Below are 20,016 nucleotides of genomic sequence, written 5' to 3'. Positions count from 1 at the left end.
TACTAGACTATCTCATATTTAAAAAACTATATTTCTCTTGAACACTGTTTAAAGCACTTTTATTAAGAATTAGATTTCAGGAAGTCTGGTTAAAGGTGGTGGATTGAATTCATGCATTTCTGATCTCTTTCTAAAATCACAATAAAATAAGTATGAAGAGTTTTTTTAAAGATTCTAACTCACTAGAACACAGAAAATTAAAAAAAAAAAGAAACACACACACACACAAAGAACCACCCTAGAAAGCATATGGACAAGTAGTAACTGACTTACCGGAACCTAGAAACTTAAAACGTAAGTCAGCAGCTGGAAAAGCCAACAAGCCCCCTCATTTATATTGCAACCAAAAAGCTCAGGACTGTGACACTAGTCACCTCTGGAAATAGAGTAAATGGGGCTAAAACAAAAGGCTTCTTATAAGCTTGTCAAAGAGGCAGTTAGACCCCAGGGCACCTCCCCAGCTCCATACAACCAGGTAATTGACCCTCCTACACCCTGGCAAAAATGAGAGAGACTACAGAGAGAGCTTCCAGATGGTGATCCAGGCACAGTTGAGGAAGGGACACTGCACTAAACACAGGCAGGTAATGAAAGGTATCATATGGGTACACTCTCTCCGCCAAACACACACTCCCAAAACAGCAACAAAGAGGATTACACACCTTAGGTACTGGAAGAGCCTTCTCTGGGGAATTTCCATAGCCTATGAACAAAGATTTGACTCCAGACAAAGGGATGGGAGGTGGGGAGCAGTTCCTTAGTGAAAAGGCCCAGTCAGCTCCCAATCAGCTTTTTAGGTCCTCACGGAGAAGTCCAGCTGAGGGTAGGGACTGCATGGTCTCAATAACCAAAACACTAAACATGGATCCTACCAAAACTATCTCCCATCTCCATCAGGAGGGTGAGAATCGGGGCACAGAAAATATGTGCGTGTGTGTGTGCATGTGTGTGTGTGTGTATGTGTGTGTGTGTCTGTATGTGTTTGTGTGTCTGTGTGTGTGTGTGTGTGTGTGTGTGTATGTGTGTGTGTGTGGTGAGGGTGAGGAAAATGAGAAAGGGAGCTACAACCTCATCTTCCTAAAAGGAAGTCAATAGATAATGCCTGAATAACCAAGAAGCAGCTAAGAGGCATCTTATTTAGATTATTTTTTACATTAGAGTCAGATTGTGAGTAGAGAATGACGATTCTCAATGGCTCCCTGGGTGAGTCTCAATAGCTTATTAGACACTTAATTAAATGATACAAAGATTCCTTTAAGGTGATCCTTAGGTCTTCAGTTTAGGTATATCATTAGCTGAGGAGGTCTATGGCAAAAGTTCATCTTGTATGGCCAAAATGAGATCTGGATATTTGAAAAATTAACAAAATTATCAGAGAACTGGAAGTAAATGCACAAAATACATGGCATTTAAGTGCCAGAGGTTTTGTGCTTTTTTTTCCCCATTATTTAGACTTAAAAGTGGTTAGCTTGGAAATAGGAAACTAGGTGACTCTCAATTATATACGTGTATCACTTTGATTAAAAAAAATAATTTAATTAAGAAGTACAGATGAGTAGTTATAAAATAGTCACAGGGATATAAAGTACAGCATAAGGAATATAGTCAATAATATTGTAATAACTATATATAGTGCCAGGTGGGTACTAATCAGGGAGATCACTTCATAAATTATATAAATATTTAACCACTCTGCTGTACACCTGAAACTAATATAAAATAATGTTGACTGTCAACTGTAATTGAAAAAAAGAATAATTACAAAAATAAAGAATAAAAATAATAAAAAACCGAAATTTAAAATTACAATAGATGCTTACATAGTTCTCATTTTAGAAAACAAACTTTATTGAATGTAAGAGACAGCTATTCTTTCTTTACCAATTTCCCAGAGTTTGTCCTTTGTAACTTATTTTCACGAATATCTTCATGATGATTCGTCATCTTAAGACATATATAGTCCTAGGAATTATCATTTTTGGATGCCTCATCCTACATCATATCAAATAGCTTAAAATGCATCTATATCCTGCATTAAATTTAAGTTATATGTGGTATAATATTTAAGAGGATTTTTGTAATTTTGGTTTTTAAGTATTGTTGCTTCAAGGAATTCATTTTCCTTATGGTTTATTTGTTAGCATTATCAGCTTTTCTGTACTTTATATTACACTAAAACTGCTTTTTAAAGTGCCCAGAAAACGTTTCTTGAAAATTCTCATGAATTAATATTTAACATTTTTCTTAACTAAGAATATAAACCTGTCAATTGACTATGATTTATATGAAACACAAATTAATTATATTGCTTTAAAAGGGTTTGAGCACACACAAAAAAAAAATACAATGCCATTCTCAAGTAACCACCCTCAATAAAGCAGTAAGAAAGGAAAAAATCTGAACTTTTATAAGCCAATATATTTTGGAGTATGTTCAATAAAAATTACCTTCGGATGCTCAGATTGGAAAGAATTCTGAACAAAATTTACTATGTTAAGAATTTTAATAATTTAAGTTAAAAATCTTAATTAGATTAGGATTTGCCTTGAGGTATTATGAAAAATGTAAATGAGTGTGAAAGGGAGCGACAAGATTAAGCTTTCATATTTCATCTCCTCATCACTACATCAGATTATATTCTATCATCTGTTGAAGGATGAAACCTTTGCTTCTAGTCATGATTCTTTCAAGATGAGCATCCGGTCTGGGGAAAAAGTGGGTGGCAAGCAGCAACCTTATCCTTCTGGAGATTTGCGCCTTGCCTCTGACCACATTATGTTAGCTCAGTCTCTGCTACAAGTACCAATTAATGATCTTCTGTCACCTGTCATAGGTAATTAATTCTACTTGATTATATCAAATTAGTTCTAATGAGCTGACCAGAACTTGATTTTCACTCCATAAGCCTAACTCTTGAGAGTTTTAAAATATACATAACAATTATGCGACAAAAATACAGTCTATGAATCAATTGCATTCTCTTCATGTTACAAACTGTTTCTTTAAACTGATTATATTGAGGTCATGCATCTCCTCCTAATAATAACAGTAGCCATAGAAGATTTTACAGTTTACTTTTTCATTCATCATTACTATGAGCAAGTCATTACTCTAATTTTTAGACAAGGTCCCTGATCTCATAGAATTTTTCTGGAAAAACTGCAATACAAATAATAAACGAGCAAACAAATAAGTGTAATTAAACAGGTAAACAAATAAATGTATATCATCTTTCATTAAAAAGGATCATTCCAGATAGCCATAAGTGCAATAAGGAATAAAACTGAGTGTTTTAGGAATAGAGAATGTCAGAAGACAGGATGTCCTTCTTTAGTTTGAGTGACTGCTTCTCTGAGGAGGTAATGTTTGAAATGAAGATTGAATAACCCACTGAGCAACGATCTGGGGACAGAGTATTGTATACAGAGACAGTAGAAAGGCCCTAAATAAATTATAGCAACCTATATATAGCAGTGATGATGATGAGGATGATGGTGATGGTGATGATGGTGGTGTTGGTGATGGTGGTGATGGTGGTGATGGTGATGGTGATGACAATTGTAGTGATGGTAATACACTCCTTCTATAAATGAAGCTCAAAAACTAAATATAATGCTCATAGTCACATAATAGTAAATGATACAATCCTCAAACCAAAATATTTAGTGACAATGAGATTTAAAAGTTGACCTAAGCTATCACTTTTTGGTTATTATATTAGAGATGCTCTTAGAGAACTGGCATATCTTCACAGGAATCCCTTAACTTCAAAACTCTTTAGGTACTTCTCAGCCTAAATGAGTTTATCCTATGCTGAAGAACCCTATACTCCAGCTTGATGACAAGCCGCTCTCCACCTTTTGTCTGTGTTCTTATTATCTGCATAGCAGCTGTATTATTTCACTCCATCAATCAACAGTGTTGCCAACTCTGAAAAATTAGTAAGCATCCCACTTCCTACCCTTGCAACACTTATTTTGGTATCCCTAATGCCACTAAATCTTGAGACCATTGGAACGTTCAGTCCGATGATCCTAACACTTTACACTACCCATCACCATTCTCATGTGCTCACTTCCTTCTTTTAACTTGTATAAATTCCATGTATCTTCACTATGACACTCCTTTGCAATCCCCTCTCAACAAAATTTCAACCTTGACTAAACCCAAATATTTGCCTTCTCCTATTCTGTGCCTGAGAAACTAAACTGCACTTGAGAAAATCACACACCATGCTGACTGGTCTCCTCCTTTAAATTCATGACCATTTGACTCAAATGGGACTTCATGCCCCTACTAAATGTTATTGCCCAACACTTAGGGACGGCAGCTTCAAACGTTCTCTCCTTTCCATGATTAGTCCTCTTCTCACTCTACCTCACAGCAGTAATCCATGCAGATGACCACTCTCCTAAATACTTTCTTCTCTTCATTGTGAGACTCAACACTCCCCTGGTTTTCTTCTCTCTCCTGAGAGAAACTTCACAGCCTCTTTAGTGGCTTCTCTTCTCTAAACTACTTCTATGCTTGGGATTGTCCCAAGACTCAGTACTGAGCATTCTTTATTTTCAAATTTCCCCTTGATGCCATATCCTCAAAATCTCATCTTTATGCTGATAATACCCCTCTTTTATTCACTACCCTGAACTCTCCCCTGAACTTCAGGCTCACACAACTAGAAGGCTTTTGACATCCACATTAGTTTGTCTCAGAGTCATCTTAAACTTAATATAGCCAGAAAAGAACTCTTGTGTCATCCAAAAAATATTATTCCTCCCTTAGTGATCCACATCTCAGTAACTGGCACCTTCCACTCAGTTGCTTATATCAACTCTAAGCATTCTTGATTTGTCCCTTTTCCTTGCTCACATCCAGGCCATCCTACTTCTAAAATATTTTAAATTTGTCCATTTCTCTTTTCTGTTACCTGGCTCCTCCCCCTACACTATTACACGCTCCCAACCTTTTTTCCTGGGTTATTGCAATAGCTTGCTAACTACTGCCCCTGCCTCCACTGTTGTTCCCTATAATCCAAAATCCGAACAACAGCCAGAAGAGCCTATAAAAGTATAAATCAGATTATGACTGTTTTGCTTTAAATCCTCTTGACTTTCTTTTGCCCTTAAAATAAAATTTCAACTCCTGACATGCCTGCAAGAAAATGCCTGATCTGGTCCATGACTATTTCTTCACATTTCTCTACCACTTTTCCTCTCCCTCACTCATTTCCAATCACCTGATCTTTCTCTTTCTCAAATAGAAGCTTGTTTCTCCCTCAGGGTCTTTGTACTTGCTGATCACTACACATGGTGCACCCTTCATGCCTTGCTTTTCTTAGACCTGCCTTCTCCAGAGCTCAACTGAAATGTCCCCTCCATACAAAAGATTTCCCTTGACCATCATATCTAAAATGCCTCCCCAGTCATTCTCTATCCCATTGCCCATTTTTATTTTCTTCATTGTACATGTCAGAAATTCTCATTTATTGATTATCTTGTGCATGATTTGCCTCCGTACTTGAATATAATGTCCATGAAGGCAGGCAGCTCATCTAACTTATTCTGGCTCTAGTCCCAGTGCACAGAACAGTGCCTGGTTCATAGCTGACACTCAGTAAATATTTATTGTAAAATTAATGAATGAATGAAAAATTAGACATTTCAACTTTAACCTTAAATTTAACTCAAAAAACTGCACAAGGGTCTACGGCCATGCCACCCTGAACAAGCTCGATCCCATCTGTTCTCGGAAGCTAAGCAGGATAGGGACTGGTTAGTATTTGGATGGGAGACCACCTAGGAAGACCAGGTGCTGTAGGTGTAAAAAACAAAAAATAAGGGATTATAAACTGACAAGGTCCTTGCACGAGGGGTTTTTCTAAATGAGGGAAGGTAGCATAAAATCAGATGTTGCATTAAAATGAGTCACATGCAAAGTTGTGTACTGATGGATTTATTGTTTTTATTGTTGTGTACTGATGGATTTATTGTTTTTCCAACCTCTTACGACTGATTTCAATTTTAGCAAATATTATGTTTTTTATTATTTTTGTAAAATATATGAGATATATTTTATAGTTCAGTCATATATATAATCTGGTTTTAAACTAATAAATCTACTTAACTCATTAGAGTATAAATTCTATAGCAAATTTTTGGCTTTTATCAAAACTTCCTTCTTGCCTCTCTCTTCCTCAATTTAAATCATTATTCAATCTCTCTAGTCCTTTAATTCTCCGACTCTATCTTAACACTCCCATCCTACAAATGTGTTTCTGTGTTTGCTTGTCTCTGTAGTTGCTCCACATTTTCAATTGCTCATTTTGCATAATTAGGATAGAGCAGTAGCTATAACTGTAACTGGGGCTGTAAGAGTCCCCAGGGAGCTGAGAGTACATACAAAATAAGCTAACTCATAAAAACAACTATTCATATTGATAAATAATGCATATAAGCTGGGATTTTAATGGAGTAAAGTAAAATTTTATTGCAGTAGTTTATAATAATACTCCATAAAAAGGAATTATAGCTTTAGGTGCCCAGAGAAGCTCACCATCCATTTTTTGGATATTTAAGGGCAATTGAACTTGAAGATCCTATGTGGCATTCTGTAAACCTAAGACAAATCCAGCTGCCAGATAAAGCCCAAATCACTTTGGGCAAAGAACTACATCCTGCTTTGCTTGAACCAGCAAGAATCTGCCCTGAGGAACAGGATAACAAACCATAGGCATGTGCCAACCTGAACCGCTTTTAAAAGAAAGGTATGCTTATTTTTGCCACAGAATCATACATCCATAAAATATAGCACACAGGAAAATTAAGATAATTTTGATTGAGTTAAAGTATATTTTAATGAAAAGTATTTTCTTTTTCTTTTGTACACTTTTTAATAATTATTTTCCATATCACTTTGGATATTTAAAAGTCATACCTCCTCACCAAAAATGAAGGGCAGAGTTGAACTACCACCTCCACAAAGGGGACTTTAGGGAGACTGCATGCTCTTGAATTAACCAAATAACAGGAGAAATATGTGTTTTTAGGAACCTCGAATAAATTCTTCAGTTCTCCATGTCATTTTGCATTTGTAAACTTCATATTAAAGTAAAAAAAATTATTATACTATATCGAATAAACTCAGGGTTAAATATAGTGAGAGTTTTTATTTTAAACTCTAAGTAAAATTCCAAATATGTTTATGTAGACCATAGTTTTCTCAAAATTCTATCACCTTTATTTGACCACAACAGAGTGAATACTGCTATGCTATGTCATCAAAAGGCATAGCTTTGTCACTTGTAGTTGAGTGATTTGAGCATATTATTTATGCTCTCTAGCTCTATTTTTTTCATCATCTAGCTCTGACCCCTCACAAGTTGTTCTGATGAAGTATGATTCCATTTTAAAGTACTTGTATATGCACAAAACATCAAATACTTTTAGCAGAAAGTGTTGTGCCCCTGGTACCAAATTAATTAATTAGTTAATTAATTAAGGCATTGAACAAATTTTTATTAAGTACGTACTAGGTACCCAACATTTTCCAAGGCACTGGGCTTCAAAAGTAAATAGGACAGGAAAATTAAATACATGAGACTACATCAAACTAAAAAGATTTTGTACAGCAAAGGAAACCATAAACAAAACAAAAAGACAACTGACTGTTTGGGAGATGATATTCGCTAATGACACATCTGATAAGGGGTTAATATCCAAAATTTATAAAGAATTTATACAACTCGACAACAAAAAAAACAAAAAATCTAATTTAAAAATGGGCAGAAGACCTGAACAGATACTTCTCCAAAGAGGAAATACAGACGGCTAACAGACATATAAAAAGATGCTCAAGGTCGCTAATCATCAGAGATATGCAAATTAAAACCACACTGAGATATCACTTCACACCTGTCGGAATGGCTATCATTAATAAATCAAAAAACAGCAAGTGTTAGTGAGGATGCAGAGAAAAGGGAACCCTTATACATTGTTGGTGGGATTGCGAATTGGTATAGCCACTATGGAAAACAGTATGGAGGTTTCTCAAAAAATTAAAAATAGATATACCTTTTGACCCGGCAATTGCACTTCTAGGTATTTATCCAATGATAACCAAAACAATCATTCGTAAAGATCTATGCACTCCAATATTCATTGCAGCACAATTTACAATAGCCAAGATATGCCTAAATGCCCATCAAAAGATGATTGGATAAAGAAATTATGGTTCATATATACAATGGAATATTACTCAGCCATTATAAAAAATGAAATCCTACCATTTGCAACGACATGGATGGACCTAGAGGTTATTATGCTGAATGAAATAAGTCAGACAGAGAAAGATAGACACCATATGATTTCACTTATGTGCAATATGTAAGGAACAAAAAGAACAAGCTAATCAGAAACAGACTCACAAATATAGTGGACGATTTGGTGACGGACAGAGGAGACTGGGGGTGGGAGGCTGGGAGAATGGGGTGAAAGTACAAATTAATAGTTGATAGCTGGGCACAGGGAGCATGGAAGAGAGAATGTAGTTAGCAATAATATGATGGCTAAGTGGAGGGCCAGGGGAGGGAGAGAACAATTGGGGGGATCGTTTTATGAACATTAGAGATGTCTAATATACTGTATACTTGAAACTAATTTAAATTAATGAACTAATTAGTTTAACTTTAATTTAAATAAATAAATTTATTTTTTAAGTGGATATAGAGAATATAGGAAGGTAGTAATAAAACAAGAGTAAAAATAAATTGTAAAATAAAATATAAAATAAGAGTAAATATTAAAAAAGAAATAAATAGGACAAAAAAGTAGGTTAGTGGTTGCTTAGGACTGGGGTGGGAAAGGAAGTGAAAGCAAATAAGCATGAAGTTTCTATTTGACATGATAGAAATTATCTAAAATAAGATTGCGATCATGATTGCACAGTTCTGGAAATTTACTAATAATTATAGAATTGTACATTTAAAATAAGTGAATTTTAAGAGATGTATATTATATACATCAGTAAAGCTTTTTAAAAAATAAATGAGGCATAGTCTCTATCCTCAAGAATCTTAGAGTCTAATGAGGAAAACTGACATGTAAACAAAAAATGCTACAATATGCTAGAGAAATATGGTTGCTGATGACCAATAGTTGAGACTTTAGTTTAAGAAACAAGGCCTTAACTTATCTGGAAATGTTGCCAATATTGTCAATTTGATGTTTATTCAGCATAACAGAATCCTTAGTGATGTTTGGAGAGCACGTGGAAGCTATGCTGGGGAAGACTGGCTCGGACACACTCGTTTGTTTGAACCAGGCCCCTAGGCCATGCTGCCTGGTAGGGATCCCAGATCATCACAGAATAAGCAAAATGGATGGGCAGAGCAGGTGATCTCAAACCTACTACAGCTGGGAGCTCTGCTTCCACCCAGAAGGAAAGATTGCCATTCCAGTCCATGCTATCTCCAGGGACACTTTTCTGCTTTAGAAAAATACAAAGGACCGCCTTGCTCTAGGTTGAAGTTGAATCCCAGCTCTGCCAAGTTTCTCTTTATTTCCAGCAGTTGTCCTAGTTTAAATCCTGAACCCCCCAAATCCTTTTCAACTTAAAGACAATTCTTCCTTGGAAATCTCTCTCTCCACACAGTGTCTGCCTCCCTGAAAAGGTATTAGATGTTATTTTCTTTCAGCCTCATCTATATACCTCAAATGAGAGGAGCTCCACATGTGCTCACCGATTAATTCATGTCTTCGTTCATTCACTCAACAAATATTTATCAGGCCTTATTATTTATTTAAAGTTGATCCAAGCCTATAAAATCAGATAGCATCTCTGGTACTAAAACACATAAACTTACATGGACATCTCCCAATGGAGATTCTTGTGTTTGGCCCCTGACGACCCAATAAACAGGTGTTCTTATAGCAGAGAAAAGTAGGCATTTTTTATATTCACTTCTGTGGAAGATGAATAAAATGTGAAAATGAGTAAAAAGATGAACAGCAACAAACATTTACTTACTGGATTTCTCAATTTTGTAACTAAATATGAGGCAGCACATGAAAAATGTCTATTTCCATGGTGTCTTTCTCTCTGAGTCATTTTAACTTTGAAAGAAATATTCATTCTTCTTAAACTGTCTCTCTAGACCTTAGTTTTCTCTGATATAAAATAAGGGGGTTGGATTTATGACCTCCAAGGCCCCTTTAAACTCAAACAGTCTTTGATACTCTGAATCATACCTAAAATATAGCCTTAGCTCCACAGCAAAAAGTAGAGTTTGAACAAGAACCAAACGGGGCTGACTATTCCCAAAAACAAGGATTAATATCTTGACTACCAAAGGACACATTTTATCAAGCTGAATTATTTATGCATTATTATTGAGATGGCTATCATTTCAGTCAAATTATTAAAGTTTCAGCAGGAAAAAAATTTTTCCCAGCTCTGTTTTCATGAATAGAATGGATGCCACCTAATCCAGACTAATTTTTGTCTGACTGGAGAGTGTGTTCCCATTCATCCTCACACCACTGGTGGTATGGTCCTTGTGCCAGTGGGAAGACAGGCCAAGTGTGACCAGGCCTGTAACTGACTCTATGATGCTACCAGCTGTCAGTTAACACTCCCAGATGGAGGGCAGAGATGGCATTACTGTATGTGTCCAGGTGAACCATTTTGGTCAGAAAAACAAAGACCGCTCAGACAAATCTGTTTGCTCTCTGTGAAGAAGCAGTACAAGGCAGTGATCAAGCACATGGACTCTGAATCTGGATTGCCTGGGCTTGAATCATGGCTTTAGCGTATACTAGCTTTGTGAGCCTTAGCCTTAATGTCTCCTGTTGATAAATGGGAATAATAGTAGGGCTGTTTTATGGATTAAAAAGGTAGTATGTGTAAAGTATTTAGAAAGGTACCTGGCACATGATAAACACTCTGTGTTAGGCATCAGTATGTCATACTTCCACATGGAAAAAAAATTAAAATTAAACCACAAAGAAAAAGAACATTTAATTGGGCAAAGAAAATGTAATATTACATGGAGAGCACTGGCATTGGGTGGGGTCTTATGGAACATGATTCAAAAATCTCACTTCTTTAAGGTTGTCAGGACACAAAAATAATATGCTTATAAAGTGCTTATAAAGACCAAGATAGGTTTCGATAAGTATTAATTCCCTTCTTTTCCTTAATACTTTTAATTTTATTTTCTTTAATATCTTTTCTTTATCTCTCTCCCTCCCTTCCTTTCTTCCTTCCTTCCTTCTCTTCTCTTTCCTCCTGTACTTCCTCCTTCTTCTTCTCACCCACCCATCTATCTCTATCTCTATTTTTATCTCTATCTCTCTCCCTCCCTCATTCTCTCTTCCTCTCTCTCTTGCTCTCTTCCTTACTTTCCTCTTTCAGTTAACAATCACTGGTTTCCTCCTCCATGCTAAGCACTCTGGAAACTCTGGGGATAAAATTCAGGAACAAGCCAACATGGTTCTGACTCTTACACTTTAATAGAGAAGAAAGATATTCATCAGATTATCACACTAATGAAGGCATAATTACAACTTTGGGTAAGTGTGCTGATCCAACAGAACACTTTTATAAGGGCATATGTTAGAAGCCTCTAACCAATGAGAGAGTGATGGGAGCATTTGCTAGATCTGAAGGTCGTGAGGGAGTTTACCAGGCCTAAAGGAGGGGACGACATTCTCTGCAGAAGCAATAGCTCACACAGAAGCCAGGGAGGCCATTTTAACAATAAGACGAGCTCAGAGAAAGATGCAATAATGATGCCAAGGCAAAAGACTGATGCGCTGGAGAGATTTGGCAGAAATATCACAACACCTAGCAAAAAGTTGTTTTGCCTTACAGTTAACCAAACAGTATCTTGTGATTTATTTCTAAATGAGAGTTTCTTTTCCATTTATAAAATCATGCACTTTATATATATAGTTATTTACTGATTGACTTGGAGTATAAAAATTAAACCTATTTCTTTTGTTCTACATAAATTTATGTTAATGTCATTATCAATAATTACTCCCATACACAGCTAAATATTCATCAGAGATTTTATGATTATTCTATAAAAATTGAGAAATAGAATCATTCTTGATACCTCAACTCCGTAGCTGTCATGTAGACCTCCAGAACAGGCTCAAAAGTATTTTTTACAGGTAAAAAGCTAAAGAGATTGACAGATAAAAGTTAAAGAAATCATAACCTCAGTTGCAGAGAAATTCTGCTTTCAGTATACTAATTGCTTTCCAACTTTTCAGAGTACTTGGAGAAAATCTGAATATAGAATTGAAGCTTAAAGAATATGCCTGAATTTTTCAAGTAGAAAGAAGTACAGGTTTCTTTAAATTAATTTTTTCTTGAATGTTCACTATGGTGTTGTAGAGACTCTAAGGTGACATGTCATGACTGCAATAGAGGCAGTGTCTAAAGCTAAATTGACCAGTTGAATTAGTCCAAAAGTTAATTACTTTACACTTGGCCTGTATCTATGCATATAAACCAATGCGCCTGATTTCAGAAAGAAAAACTGTTGTAATTTTTCATAGAAAATCACTTTTTTGAAGTTTCAATCTTTCACTTTATAAATAATGTACTTGACATACCCGGCCTGGTTTCACAGGTTGTTTAAACTTACAAAATTAAACTACTCTGCAGGAAGATTTGGAAATTAGAAAATCAATTTTTTTTTTATTCATTTCATGATCATACCATCGATGCAACTAAAGACAAAATTCAACATTTAAACAAACAGGATTTCTCTTCATTTACTGTTAAATGTAGTCAGCATTGTTAGTAATGCATGTTATTGTCCCACATTATTTTTTTTATTAAATAAATGTGTGCTCTGATTGTTTTTCAGAAACACCAATCTCTTTCACAGCCACTGAAAGATAACCGTGCCCTTCCTTGGGCTGCATCAAATCTTCACGACAAATACACCCTTAACTAGAATTATTGTTGTGGATCCTTCACCTCAGATGGGAATTGAATATTAGGGATGTGTTAGTGTCCAATGAATGCAAAGCTGATCTTATTGAGATGAGGTTTATTCTTGATTACTAACAATTTTTGAAGACTAAATTACAGAAAATAGCAATCATTTTCTAGTGAGTTCGCTCTTAAAATTAATCAGGCAACTGGGTTAATAATAGCATATTTTTATTAATAACCACAGAAACACCTGTACTTGTGCATCAGAAATCTTCAACATGATATGCTAGTCAAGCAGTGTCAAATTATTATTTGGAAATTACTGAATAAATCCTAGGAGCATTTTATCACTAAGAGTGAATTAACTACATTTTCAGTACCTTCATTTGGGAAGACACGTGGTGTAGGGTTAAGAGCATAAGCTCTAGAGTTAGATTACCTAGATTCCAAACTTATTTTTAGTATCAACCAGCTGTGTGACTCTGAGCAAGTTATTTCTCTGTTTCCTCATCCATAAAATGAGAATGATAATAATAGACAATGGTTGCTAATATTTATATAGCTCCTACTTTGCACCAGGCACTGTCCAAAGCAAGAGAGGGAGAAATAGGGAGACAGAGAGAGAGAAATTATGGATATTACATGACTGATACTATCCTAGAATCAATTATACATTTAATCTTCGTAACAACCATATGAGACAAGCACTCTTATTTTCCCCTTCTCACAAATAAGAAAACCGAGAAACCAAGAAGAAGTGCCCAGAGCAGCTCAGTGCCCAAGTCTGAATTTAGGGTGTCTAGCCCCAAAGTCTCTCCCAACCACTACCCTATAATGCCTGATGTACATATCCGTACAGGGCTGTTAAATGAGAGTATATACATAAAGCACTTAGACCATTGTGCAGTTCTAATAAATACTCAATGAGTAGTAATTACTATTATTGGTTTATAAAAATTACAAACTATGTTTCGCATATGATGACTCTGTTATTGCATTAAATATTTAACATTTCACTAAAATTTTCTCTTTTTTATGCCATATTTAGGTATGTTTTGTGGGATTTTGTAGGTTTACTTTGGGGTTAAAATATACTAAAAGCCATCACATATATTTGGTTTCCATAATTTCTTATACCAGAGTATAAATATTCAAGGTCAATTTTTTTTTAAATCATTCATTCATTTTTTTTCTACAAATACTTATTTGTACAATAAGGCACCTACTACATGCCTAGCATTATTCCAGGAACTATTATAGGTCATTCAGCAGAGAACCAGACAGACCAGGTCCTGGCTGTCACTGAGCTTACCTCCTCTAAATCATTTTGTCATTGACTCAATTCCAACTTGAGGCTTTAATCCTGGGAAACAGTGCCACAACTAAAATTGAAATCTTCCATTGTTAAACATTTGAGACATTAGCAGGGTGATGAATTACACAGGCCACAGTCCTCTATGAGCTGGCTTTTCCTCCACACACTTAAAAAAAAGACATTTCAGGATCTCTGAGAACTGCATCCATAAATGAAGCCCGTTGGGAAAGAATGTGCTGGCCATGTTTTTCTCCACTGGTACATGAGTGGATGTCTCGCAAGTCAACCTATTCTCATCACTGCATGGAGAAAAGCCATCAGAGTTCCAAAACAGAAGCCGAGGATTTCAAATTCCTGAGAACAGAATTTGACCATCCATTTTATTCCCTCATGTTGTTTTCTCTTGCACTTAGTCCTTTTTAAATTTTTTTTATACTTTGCTGCTATCATTATCATATGAAATGATTAATTACACGAGTGAAGGCTTTTCATATCAGATATGTACTTTGACTATACAAGGAAAACAACTCATTATTATAACAATATTCTTATTCAAGGTACTTTTTCAATCATTATACTCTTTGAGAGTAAATTACTGAGCTTATAGAAAATTTCATCTCCTAAATATTTAAGGAGAGAGCACATGTGTTTCTTTATTCTGCAATTCTGGTGATCTTAAGAAATGACAGGGGAGAAAGGAAACTTACATGTATTGACCACACACAATTTTAACAAACATAATCTCATTAATTCTTACAACAACTCTGGAAGTAAGTACATTTAATCCCCATTTAATCGCATGAAAATAAAAATTCAGGAAAGCCATGTATCTGGCCTAGGTTCATTGAGGTAGCAAACCCAGGACTATGCCAACTACGGTGTAGTCCATGAAACCACAGAATTTTACTTGAACAGAGATCATGCAGTTGATTATAAAACCACTGCTGTTCAAAAGAGAAAGTATTTCTAAACCATCTTTTATAGACTCTATTTTACATATATCACATTAATGTTATCATGTAATTTATCAAAAGCCATTATATTAATAGCCACTCACAATAATTATAAACCAAGTATATTTTTCAGATAAAGTGTTACATTTTTAACAAATTGATGATCCCTTAAAAGGAATAAAAATAATATAATTGGCATAGATGAAATTAGCACCTTTCCCATTCATTTTATGATATACCTTTTTAAAGTCATCATCATCATCATCATCAAATAATATTACACACTGTAATTTCCTGAGGTGCTGAATTTGGACTGGAAAACTAACTGAGATACAAGCAAAGCTGACTTACTGCTTATTTAATAGGTCATGAACCATTTTAACTACAATAGAAATGTGATGTATTGATTTGGAAAATCTTTGTGTTTGTACATTCGAAGAAAGTAGAAACAAATCAAAAGCCTGCAGATATTTTGTATGACTTTGAATGTAACTGTTTCCTCTAAGAAACCAAACCTGAACATCTATTAAATCTAATTGGGAAAGCAAGGAGAAAAGGAAATAAAGATGGACTTCCTCGCTAAAGTTTGGTAAAGTGCTTGATCTTGTTGTTAATTATATTTTAACTATAGAACAACCTTGGACCTTGTACGTAGGCTCTCATGGATCACAATTAATAATAATGATGTTCAGAGAAAGAAAGTAAAATTTTGTTCTAATGCAGGAACTAATAAATATACTCCACTTGACATGCTGTTTCTCCTGAGCTTTGAACATGAAATAGGCAATATTTCACACAGCAAATCTGAGGTCAGGCAGCTTTTAATTTACTCTTTTGACCTTAAGTCAGGAGGAAAAGTCGTCATCATCATCAACTAATATTTATTACACAGAAGAAAGGCAAGATTTGGACTGATAAACATAACTGAGATATAAGACTTCTTGCATACTTAATGGGTCATGAGTCTATTATGTACTGATATGAGATACCTAAAGGCCAGTGGAGTATCTCTAATAAAATACACCAATGGAAGTGTTAAAGGTTTCTCATCCTTAGTATAAAATCTTAATAGATATAATTGTACCACATCCAGAAACATCTGTTTCTCTTTCTATACTTCAAAACGCAAAAAAAAAAAAAAGGTGATTTTTCTTATATAGATGCCCCAAGGCATATGTCACTATCAGTCTATTGATATATCTATAATGACCACATTTATTCTGTCAAATATTAAATAATGAGATGTATTATTGTAACCACAAAGAACAGATTTACTTGGAAAGTTATACAGATAAGTTACATGGAAATAACTTATAGTTAATTTTGTTTTACAATATAAAGCTTTAACTAGAACTTTGGCTTCTGTACAATTTAGATACAGTAAAAATATAAACAACCACTTAAAAAAAACTTCAGAAAAGTCCTAAGGGTCCAATTATACAATGTTATGAAGAGGTACCAACATGCTGGGGTTTTCCCAGAACGCCAAAAAAAAATCAATTAATGTAGCACCCCAGCAGTTTAAAAAGCAATTACATTTCCTCTCCATCTCAGGGTCAAATTTCATGATGGTCAGATACTTAATTTTAAGGTAATTGCTGGACTGAACTTTGATTAACAATACCACAAATTTGAAGGAAATTTTGTAGGTTCTTGAGGTCATTCTTACAAGATTTTTTTTAAAAAAAGACTGACTTCGCAAATGGCCAAGACCTTTCTAAAACCAGCTGGCTTATAAATTCAACTGACCTGTCGTTACTATACTTCACAGTTAAGAATCATGAGAAGAACTTGTTCTGAATCTTCTGGCTGACTCTCCGTGCAAAGTGAGCGAATATCTTCTGTAACATATAAACAGTGTTTTATTAGGTTTTGGCTTTCTTTCTCTCATGGAATGGATAATTCTTTTTTTCTTTTTCATGGATTTATAGTCAGTACCAATTTTTCCTCTCAAGAAATATATTATGAGAAAAAAGAAAGTGGAGATTGACTATTTTTTACTCTTGCCAGTTACTAAGGTTGCCAGTTATCTTAAGGTTAAATCTACCCCCAAATAATGCAATGTGTGTTTTTATAGTTCTGAAAAATATTCTCTTATCATCTGTATTTCAGTATTTAGGTTACTTGTCATACTAATAGATTAATACATGCCCACAGTTCATTTTAGTCTTCTTTAAATAAATTCATAAAGGAAAGCCTGAAAGAGGTTGAATTTGATCAAGAGAAGATGAAGATTTTATGTGATTATTTAATGTGAATAGTATTATTTTATTGAAATTCCATAGAAGAGGATGATAGCAGATGTGTGGACCAAAGGAAGTTTTAAATAGCAAACAAATGCCCTTAAACAATCTCATTAAAAACTCTACTCCCTTTATACCTTTTCCTTTTCTCTCTCTTTTTTTTTTTTTACTATTTTTTTACTCTCTTCTGATTAGTATTATTATTAGATCAAAATTGCTCCTTGATTGGCAATGTTCATACTTATATTGACTCAGGAAAAAAAAAACACTTTTATTTTAATTCATTAAAATTAAAATAAAATACAGATTGAGAATTTTGGCCCTCTCAAAATGGTGCTCCAGGTTGGAAAATTGAGGCCAGCCTTGCATTTATTATTAATTCTCTACATTATACAAATCATCTTGCCTATGCTATCTCTTAGGAAATATGAATAGTGAAAGTATTGTTTTCTCTCTTGGAGATATTGTGGCACTTGTTTTTCATGGTCTGGAATCTAAGAGTGTAGAATTACATGTGACGAATAGCATTTCCAACCATGTAAAGTGGAGCAGGACACTTGGATCCACCATGTTGGAACAGAGCCTCCTGGGGGAAGTGATGGGCAAGGACAGCTGTAAATACCCTTGTTCTTTTATGTCTCTCCTGTTTCTTTAAAACTGATTGTGAAACTACGTTAGTCAATGTAAGATTTTTCTAATTTTATGTGTTATATGCATATATAGCATCAATATTACAAATTGTACAGAAAAACAATTAACTGCATTAGTGTAGCTTAAAAAGTATATTGCATTCATTTTCACATATACTTCAGGTCAATATTTTACCACATTCAATTTTGTCACTTTTGCTCAATGGGCTATGAATGGACATTTCTGCAATGATTAATAAATTATTCTTGCCATTCTTTTTCATAACTCACAGTAGGAATAAGTCTAGCTGCTATTCTCACCAAAGTTACACTGGGAAGCATGAGTAATATATGCTTTACCCTTTACCCTTTAATCTTCCCCAATAAACTAAATTTATTTTGAAAATTGTTATCAACTTAATGCCATATTCAAACAAAAGAACAATCTTTTTATTCAAAACGTTCTATCTTCTTTAAATTCGCAAAGAAGATGTAAGAAATTTGCTTTTGTTCCTTCAGGAGCAGAATTAGTATAAGAATATGGCAGAAATTTGTCTCGAATATTTTTTTCAGCAACTATTCTGGTAAACCGCATCATTAAAAATCAATAGCTAAGAAAAGCTAAAAATCTCGAGGGTCACTGGAAATTTGAATCCCTTATTGCTTGTTTTAAAAGCCTGTCTTGATAGTTGTTTGTGTTAAAAACTGGTAGAGTATCCAATATCACTTTTTCATGACATGCCGCTAGCAGCCAGTTTTGATAAACAAACTGATTAAAAGATTATCTTGCACCAAGAATTTTATCATCCTTTTTGCCGATTCACTTGCTTGGAATCAGGGCACAGTATAGTGTCACTGAATAGAGTTGATGAGGCTATCGCGCCACAAGAAAGAAAACTAAAATTGTCCAAAAATCAGGCAGAGTATCCTGATTATTGCCGACTTGTGTGATGCATGAAAGAAAAGCCCAACTGGTTGATAATACTCTAACCGTATGGTCTCCATTCATGAGTCACAGGAACCACGGGCTGCACCAGAGCTCCTCTCAGCTGTCTCACTGCCTCATTCGGGTGGATGAGCCAGTTGCTGTGCCCTGTATTCACCTGGTCACAGTGATGATTAAGACACTTATGCTTGCTGCAGCAATGCGATACATAGTGATGACCACACTGACGTGGGCAGTCGAACCACAGCTGTGTATGTGTCAGAGAAGTTTGGTTGGGGGGTGAATTCCAAGGACTGGAGCAATATAATAATCACAGTCTGGCATGGTCCATCTTGAATTCAAAGGATATGCTTTTATAACTGGGAGAAAGGCCATATCATGGAAGGAGGAATCCAAATACTGACTCTTTTTGCCTCTAATGATGTCATAAGAATTAATCATCCAAGTGTAACTTTCTGTGCTCTACAAGAGATTATGTGAAATGGAGCTCCTATTAAAGATTAGATTAGATATTTGATTTCAAGACCTTAAAACAATCCTTCTCTAGCCTTTTCTATTGCTGCTTCTTAAATCTGAGACTGTAGATTGTTTTTCTGAAAACTTTGAGGCTGATTTCCAGTTCCCTCTGCTGTTCCCCAAATCCTGAAGAAAAAGAAAAAAAAAAAACAGTGCTAAGAATTTGAGTGTCTTCACATGCAGAGGGAACATTTGAACATGGAGCAAGAGTGAGGATATTCTCCCCATGATTCGAATTTTCAAATCTCTCTTTTTTCTCAGAAGCTCTTGTCCCAAAAATTATTCTTTCTTAATTTAGCCCCTTAGCTTTCTAATACAGAAACCTATGTCCTTTTCTAAGATATGTAGCCTGGCAGTAATAATGAAAATACCGTATATATCTTTGCTTACTTTTTTTTTTTTTGGTGATAGTGTTTTTATTTTATCCTAATTCATAGCCATTTCCCATAGAACATCACAGAGAACA

At 34.9% G+C, this 20,016-nt stretch overlaps 1 protein-coding gene and 1 pseudogene across 2 annotated transcripts in view; both read left to right on the top strand.

Moving 5' to 3' along the window:
* The window catches only part of KCNQ5 (potassium voltage-gated channel subfamily Q member 5), a 451,448-nt gene that overhangs the window by 246,960 nt on the left and 184,472 nt on the right, over positions 1-20,016 (top strand). The window lies entirely within an intron of this gene.
* LOC120595092 (uncharacterized) lies at positions 5,702-5,820 on the top strand (annotated as a pseudogene).

Source organism: Pteropus medius, unplaced genomic scaffold (genome assembly GCF_902729225.1).
Source record: "Pteropus medius unplaced genomic scaffold, Ma_sr-lr_union100, whole genome shotgun sequence".
NCBI lineage: Eukaryota > Metazoa > Chordata > Mammalia > Chiroptera > Pteropodidae > Pteropus > Pteropus medius.
This window is presented reverse-complemented; position numbering and strand designations above follow the sequence as displayed.